We start from the raw sequence: 8,934 nt of genomic DNA on the forward strand, positions 1-8,934 counted from the left end.
AGACATAAGCGTTGTAGCTTAGGAATCATTCAGTAGCGTGTGTTAGGGTGTTAACACTAGACGTGTAAAAGCTGAATTAAGCAGATCTTGTAATAGATTGTTTAAAAAAGATTCTAATAAAGCATAAGTATTTGCTTGTAGTGTTTTGTCTCTCGGTTTACTTTCTGCAGTACTACTGTGGTGTCTCTTTTACATTAAGAATTGGTATCAGAGCGGGTTACCTAAGTCACTGGTGAAGATCCCGAAGGCAAGAGAAAAGAAGGAAAGACATAGTAAAGTAGGAAGCATGGTGGCTGAGCTTATGCTTGATCCTGAACAATATGGGCATTGGAAAGTGAAGATGAAGGCAAGCTTACAAAATATTGATCTGGATGTTTGGGCATCAGTGGAAGATGGCTATGAAGTTCCCAAAACAGTAGATAAAGATGATGTTGTGGTCAACAAACCATTGGCTAAATGGACAAAGCGTGAGAAGGAGATGTCAAAGTATAATGCAAAAGCTTTATGTGGTATTTTTACATCAGTCAAAAAGAAGCAATTTGATCTGATTCAAGGCTGCAAGAATGCAAAAGAAGCGTGGGATATTCTGCAATTACACTTTGAAGGAACTGAGAAGGTCAAGAGTTCAAGGATGGATTTTTTCAAATCAAAATTTGAGAACTTGAAGATGGAAGAACATGAATCAGTATCAGATTTTAGTTCTCAACGAAGTTGTGGGTATGTTAAAAGCTCATGAGATGGAGCTTGATGGTGTGGGCAATCATACTGAAGTCAACCTGGAAGTTTCTGAAACGACAAGTCAAAAATCAGAGAATGAAGATGAGATGGTTAAGATGATTTGCGTGCTTCACCAAGTCCTATGGGAAGTGATACAGTGGCAAGGACGTGAGAAAGTTGCTGTGAGCAAACAAGGGCAAGAAGATGGTGAGCCATGCGGTAATAAAGAGGTGAAATGTTATAAATGCAGAGGATATGGACATTTCAAAAGGGAATGTCCAATGGCCAAGAGAAGACGATTCAAAGGCTTTAGGTGGAGAAAAATTGGACACAGTGAGATTCAGAAGAAAGAGAGATCCTCCATAAGGGAAGATGATAATGAATCAGAAAAAAGACGAAGTGCTTAACCTAGTTGCTTTTGGTGCACACAAAGATGAAGCAAGTACATCATCTGAATCAAATTCTGAATCTGAGGATGGAAAATATGATGAAGGACAAGATGATGATCTCAAAGAGTGCTACAAACAAGTGTGTGGAACGTTACTAAAGCTTGGAAAAGAGAATATGGTGCTAGTAAAAGAGCAGAGACGTCTTGAAGCACTTATTGAAGTTCTACAGAAGGACTTGCAAGTAGAGAAAGAAGAAACAAAACAAGTTCGTATCAAACCTGATGAAACTCATAAAGGAAAAACAGAGAGTGTATCCATGTCTGCAATGAAGCCAGTAGTTAAGATGTATGCAAAGACTACTTCATATGGAAAGACTGCAGTGAAGACTGCAACTGCAACGAGAACTGCTTCATCGTCTGCTACAAGAAAAATTCCAGAGGTAAAGAGTGTATCTCAGCGACCCTTCATACATGTATGTCATCATTGTGGAGTTGTTGGGCATATTAGGCCAAAGTGTTTCAGGCTATTGGGGGAGAAGAACCATATTGAGAGAGTATATGATATGAGGACTCATGGTCCAACATGCTATTCTTGTGGAGTTCAAGGACATATTCGACGTGATTGTTCCAAGTTGGTTGATCAAAGAGGCACATCAAAAAGTGGAGCCAAAGAAGCTTGTCAGGAAGCACGCCGGGACGTGCGACAAGGGTACAACATGAAGTTATACAGCGCGTAGCTGTGAGTAACAAGCCGAAGGTTGTACATCAGTGCACCAACATGAAAGTCAGACAAGAGGGTCTGAAGCATGGTTGTGCAGCTGGTACAAGGAAGGAAACTGATCGGTGCGTCAGCAACTGTGTCAGGCCAAGAAAGAAGCAACATCAGATGTGCTGTTGGTTCTGTGGGAACGTTGGACACAAGAAGGTGGAGTGTTTTGCTCGTGAGAAGAGCAGAAACATGGCCAAAAAGGTGAACAAAACGTTCACTAAACCCAAGAGGGTTGAGGAGGTGTTCTTAGCCAAGAGTGGCTTACTTGATGAGATCAAGGAAGAGACATCATAAGAAGGATGCAGCTCAAGTAGGAGTGATTTTGAGGTTGATCAAAGAGCATCAAGTCTGGAGCCAGGACACGAGGTTGTTGGTGGCACAAAGGGGAAGGAGATCGAAGTGCGTCAGGAAGTGATGCGAGATGATCTTCAGGAGGGTGATAGTGAAATCACTCCAAGGCAATAGCAATGAGTGCAGAGGGCACTCGGCGTGGATGGTTGACATCTAAGCATCTGTTTTAGCTTAGTATGCAATCAAGCAGGGGGAGAATAGTGATGTTCTGGTACAGAGAATGCATATCTCATGGGGGAGAAAAGCATGGTGTGGTGCACATCTCGTGGGGGAGAAAAGCACATTTGGTGTGGAAGTTTCCAGGAGAGGAACGTGGTTGCAACGTGGTTGCTGAACCAGAAGATTGTTGTGCTTGGTTGGCACACAAAGCTAAAAGGGGGAGATTGAAGATGTAAGATGTCTGCCCTGAAGTAGTCGCTGACGTAGTTGCTGAAGCAGACGTCATGTTGAGTGGTGAAGACCATGTGGAGTCAAGGTGCTGAGCTGGAGTCGTGTAGACTTGTAGAGCAAGAGAGTATCTTGGAGAAAATGCAAGAGGAATAAACTTGGGTAGCAAGTTTATGACCTAAAGAAAGTGGAATAAGTGCAATTACAAGAAAAGGAAAGTTGCACTTATTGTTTTGGAAGATGTCCATATTCTTGATGCCTTGGAGAAAAGACATTGCAGAACGTGGAGTTAATGATAAAATAGCTCTGAGGATCGTCGGAAAAGACAGAGACACAGAAGCTGATTTTATAGAGAGTGAAAAGCTCTTGAGTGTTGTCTTGGTCGTGCTGAAGCAGTTGCTGAAGTACTTGCGGAAGAGAGACATAAGCTTTGTAGCTTAGGAATCGTTCAGTAGCGTGTGTTAGGGTGTTAACACTAGACGTGTAAAAGCAAAATTAAGCAGATCTTGTAATAGATTGTTTAAAATAGATTCTAATAAAGCATAAGTATTTCCTTGTAGTGTTTTGTTTCTCGGTTTATTTTCTGCAGTACTACTGTGGTGTCTCTTTTACATTAACACTCCGCAGTTATCACAAATGGCAATTGTAAATCCTTGAACACCACATATATCACATACGTTCACCTGCCCAAAAAAATCATTCGATGTAACATGGTACCAATAGCTTAAGTTATAGACCTGGTAAACTGACTATAAGCAAAAATCTTTATGTGCTTCTTCCTCATTAGTATCATTCAGTTCATCACTGTTCGTGTCATATGTGTTTTTAGGTGAAGATATTGGCGTGATCTCTTTGGATTCCACAATCTGGTCATCCTTATGAGTGATAGAAACCATAGATGTAATTTCTTGTTTCAAAGATCTTTTTTGCAGTCCAGATCCCAAAATTAGAGAAAAAAATTATTGATGAATATCCAACACCATTAACAACGAAAGATAAAAGGTTAGTTCTTTAACTTTAAAACGGGAAAATCGCGTAAAAAACCATGAAGTTGGCAAAAATTTGCACTTTAAACCTTGAAACTCAACTGATAACACTTTAAACAATGAAACTTGTTTAAATAACATATTAACCATCGAAACTAACTTACTTGTTGCACACGTCAAAATTGTGACCTGTTACTGTTCATTAGCAGGTAAAAATCGGTAACGTGGAAGTTTACTTTTTTAAAAAATATTTTTAATTATTTGAATTAACAAAAACTAACTAAATTAGATAAAAATTCAATATAAATCTCAAACTAATTCAGGAAAAAATAAGAAATATAAAATAAATTCATAAATTCAAATAATAATAATAATAATAATAGTAATTTATAAATTCGAAAACTTATTATAAAAATAAATTGTAAAAACCGAATAAAAAGTAAGAAAATTAAGTAAAAATAAGAATAAAAAAAGTAAAATAAAAATAAAATTTTAAAATTCAAAAAATAAAATAAAATTAAGAAATTGTAGAAATTGATAAAAAAATAGAAAATAGGAAATTTATAAAAAAAATATGGAAAACAAAAAAAAATTCAAAAAATCAAAAATTTAAAATTAAAATTTGAAAAGGAAAATTACTTGAACCTTTTTGACATAGGGGTGATGGTGACAAACTTAATCATATCACTGTAAAAAGCTATTATAAGATTTTTAAAAAATTTGTTGAATATTAAATTTTTGAATTTTTTTAAAATTATAATTTTTTTATTTTAAAATTTTAGAAAATATTTACATTATAACGATAAATATAAAATCCAGTTTTTATAGATATATAAAACTATAATTTTAAGTATCAACAAATAAAAAGCATTTCTTTTGCAGAACAATAGAAAAATACTAAAATATTGTTTTTTCAAATCAATTTCACAGAGAGAGTCATGTATCCACACGGCGTCTTTTTGCAAAATGGTCTTCTCAAGGGACCCTTGCCCAAGCAAAGGATTCGGAGATTAGAAGTTACTAGTAGAACGCGACTGATAATATAAACCACAATCTAAAGAAAGGTCCAAGTTATTATCCACACTCAGGTCTAGGTTTGGATCAAGGTTCATATCCAAATTCAGGTCTAGGTTAGGGTTCACATTCAGATCTATGGAAGGATCTAGATTGAGATCTATTTTAGGATTCAGGTTTAGTTAGGCTCTATGTTCAAGTCCAGACTTACAGTTACAGAAGACTTTTGAGTGCTTAAATCATTTTGTTTTCGAAATCCACCTTCTCCCATCTGCAAGAGGAAACAAATCAAAAGTGATCTTTGTTTATTTTAGTTTTAGTTACCAATATGGTTGATTTTTTCCGTAACTTAGTTTTATATTATGGATTACCTCAACACAGTCATTGCAAGACCATCTTTCGGGAACATCCTCAAGTTCTACAGCCATGCAACAATAACTGCAGTAACCCGAAATATGATTAAAAATGCGCAAATACAACATTTTACTATATAATTACATAGGTAAATCATTACATATGTTCTGCACCAACTCCGCAGTTATCACAAATGGCAAGCTTATTTGTAAATCCTTGAACACCACAGGTATTACATACGTTCACCTGCCCAAAAACAATCATTCGATGTAACATGGTACCAATAGCTTAAGTTATAGACCTAGTTAACTGACTATAAGCAAAAATCTTTATGTACTTCTTCCTCATCAGTATCATTCAGTTCATCGCTGTTCGTATCATATGTGTTTTTAGGTGAAGCTATTGGCGTGATCTCTTTGGATTCCACAATCTGATCATCCTTATGAGTGATTGAAACCATAGATGTAATTTCTTGTTTCAAAGATCTTTTTTGCAGTTCAGATCCCATAAATTAGAGAAAAAAAAACTATTGATGAATATCCAACACCATTAACAACGAAAGGTAAAAGGTTAGTTCTTTAACTATAAAACGGGAAAATCGCATATAAAAACATGAAGTTGGCAAAAGTTTGCAATTTAAACCTTGAACCTCAACTGATAAGACTTTAAACAATGAAACTTGTTCAAATAACATATTAAACATCGAAACTAACTTACTTTTGCACACGTTAAAATTGTGACCGGTTACTGTTTATTAGCAAGTAAAAATCGGTGACGTGAAAGTTTACATTTTTTAAAAATATTTTAATTATTTGAATTAACAAAAACAAACTAAATTAGATAAAAATTCAACATAAATCTCAAAAAATTGATAGAAATTCAGGAAAATTAAGAAATATAAAATAAATTCATAAATTCAAATAATAATGATAATAATAGTAATTTATAAATTTGAAAAATTATTATAAAAATAAATTTTAATAACCGATTAAAAATTAATAAAAATTAAGTTAAAATATGAACCACAATCTAAAGAAAGGTCCAAGTTATTATCCACACTTAGGTCTAGGTTTGGATCAAGGTTCATATCCAAATTCAGTTATAGGTTAGGGTTCACATTCAGATCTATGGAAGGATCTAGATTGAGATCTATGTTAGGATTCAGGTTTAGGTTAGGCTCTATGTTCAAGTCCAGACTTACAGTTACACAGTTACAGAAGAATTTTGAGTGTTTAAATCATTTTGTTTTCGAAATCCACCTTCACCCATCTGCAAGAGGAAACAAATCAAAAGTGATCTTTGTTTATTTTATTTTTAGTTACCAACTATGTTACACGGAACCGGGAGCGGTTACGCGGAAGCGGAAGCGTTTAGCAGCGTGGAAGTGAAATTTTCAAAAAAGATTAGGAAGCGGGTACACTTAGGAAGCGTATACTATATATTTTTATAAATATATATATATAGTGTCGCCAAAAAAATACTCCCTCCGTTCCTTAATAATAGACCTTTTAGAAAAAAAAGTTCGTTTCAGAAAGAAGTATTTTGGTGTTTTCTATGAAAAAATTGGAAACTTAAAGAAAATTAATTGACTTTATTGGATTACTATTGGTTAAAAGTTATTAAAAATTAAAAATTACAGAAAACGATACATTTATTATGTTATTTTAATGTGTTTTCTTAATATGTGTGAAAATACTGAAAATTTTATCTTTTAGGAACAGAGAGAATATATATTAACATTTATATATCATGGAACAAAATGCTAAAAACACTATCTAAACTAAAAAATCTTTAAAATATTATAATATTTATTTTGCTTTCTTTAACTATGTAAACTTCACATGGATTCAATATATAGTATAACTGAATCTGAATAAGTAATTTTACAAAGATAAAACTATAGATAAGAAACTTAGGTTGATCAATTTGAAATTTTCTTTTGGTTGTACGTTTGAGCTTATTGTATTTTTAACATAATCTTCATATAATTATATCAAGTCGTAATGTATTTATTATATCAAAGTGGGCTTATAATCTAAAAACAATTTGGGCCAAGTTATAGAAAATTTATGGGAACAAAACAAAACAAAAACACCTCTTCGTCTTCTTCACTGTAAAACCATCAGCGATGAAATAAGCGTTTCCGATCTATAAACAACACGATTCCAACTTTGAATCGTGCATTTCCACAGCGATTCCAAACTCCGCTTTTTAGGAATCGCGATTCTGGACGATTCCAGACGCTTATGTTTCCGCTTCCGATTCCGGAGCGAGAATCGTAGCTTCACCGACGATTCCATGTAACATAGGTTACCAATATGGTTTATTTTTTCCGTAACTTTGCTTCATATTATGGATTACCTCAACGCAGTCATTGCAAGACAATCTTTCGGGAACATCCTCAAGTTCTACAACCATGCAACAATAACTGCAGTAACCCGAAATATAATTAAAAATGCGCAAATATAACATTTTTACTATATAATTACATAGGTAAATCATTACGTATGTTCTGCACCAACTCCGAAGTTATCACAAATGGCAAGCTTATTTGTAAATCCTTGAACACGACAGGTATCACATACGTTCACTTGCCCAAAAAAAATCATTTGATGTAACATGGTACCAATAGCTTAAGTTATAGACCTGGTTAACTAACTATAAGCAAAAATCGTTATGTACTTCTTCCTCATCAGTATCATTCAGTTCATCACTGTTTGTGTCATATGTGTTTTTAGGTGAAGATATTGGCGTGATCTCTTTGGATTCCACAATCTGATCATCCTTATGAATGATTGAAACCATAGATGTAATTTCTTGTTTCATAGATTTTTTTGCAGTCCAGATCCAAAAATTAGAGAAAAACAAACTATTGGTGGATATCCAACACCATTAACAACGAAAGGTAAAATGTTAGTTCTTTAACTTTTAAACGGGGAAAATCGCATAAAAAAACCATGAAGTTGGCAAAAGTTAGCACTTTAAACCTTGAAGCTCAACTGATAACATTTTAGACGATGAAACTTGTTTAAATAACATATTAAACATCGAAACTAACTTACTTTTGCACACGTCAAAATTGTGATAGGTTACTGTTCATTAACAGGTAAAAATCGGTGACGTGGAAGTTTACTTTTTTAAAAAATACTTTTTAATTATTTTAATTAACAAAAACAAACTAAATTAGATAAAAATTCAATATAAATCTCAAAAAATTGATACAAGTTTAAGAAAAAATTAAGAAATATAAAATAAATTCATAAATTCAAATAATAATAATAATAATAATAATAATAGTAATTTATAAATTTGAAAACTTATTATAAAGATAAATTGTAAAAACCGATTAAAAATTAAGAAAAAAATAAGTAAAAATAAGAATAAAAAATAAAAAGTAAAATAAAAATTAAAAATTAAAAATTAAAAAAATAAAAATGAAATTAAGAAATTATAGAAATTGATAAAAAAATAAAAAAAATAGGAAATTTATAAAAAAATAGGAAACAAATAAAAAATCAAAAAAATAAAAAATTTAAAATTAAATTTGAAAATGAAAAGTACTTGAACCTTTTTAACATAGTGGTGATGTAACAAACTTAATCATATCACTGTAAAAAGTTATTATGAGATATAATAGGATTTTAAAACATTTTGTTGAATATAAAAAATTTTAAATTTTTTTTTAAATTATAATTTTTTTTTAGAAATTTTGTCATTATAACGATAAATATAAAGTCCAGTTTTTATAGATATATAAAACTGTAATTTAAAGTATCAACAAATAAAAAGCATTTCTTTTGCAGAACAATAGAAAAATATTAAAATATTGTTTTTTCAAATCCATTTCATAAAGAGAGTCGTGTATCTACACGACGTCTCTTTGCACAATGGTCTTCTTAAGGGACCCTTGCCCAAGCAAAGGATTTGGAGATGCTCTCATTCGGGTATGAGCTTGGAAGTTACTAGTA

This window comes from Brassica oleracea, chromosome C3, assembly GCF_000695525.1.
Source record: "Brassica oleracea var. oleracea cultivar TO1000 chromosome C3, BOL, whole genome shotgun sequence".
NCBI classification, from domain to species: Eukaryota; Viridiplantae; Streptophyta; class Magnoliopsida; order Brassicales; family Brassicaceae; genus Brassica; species Brassica oleracea.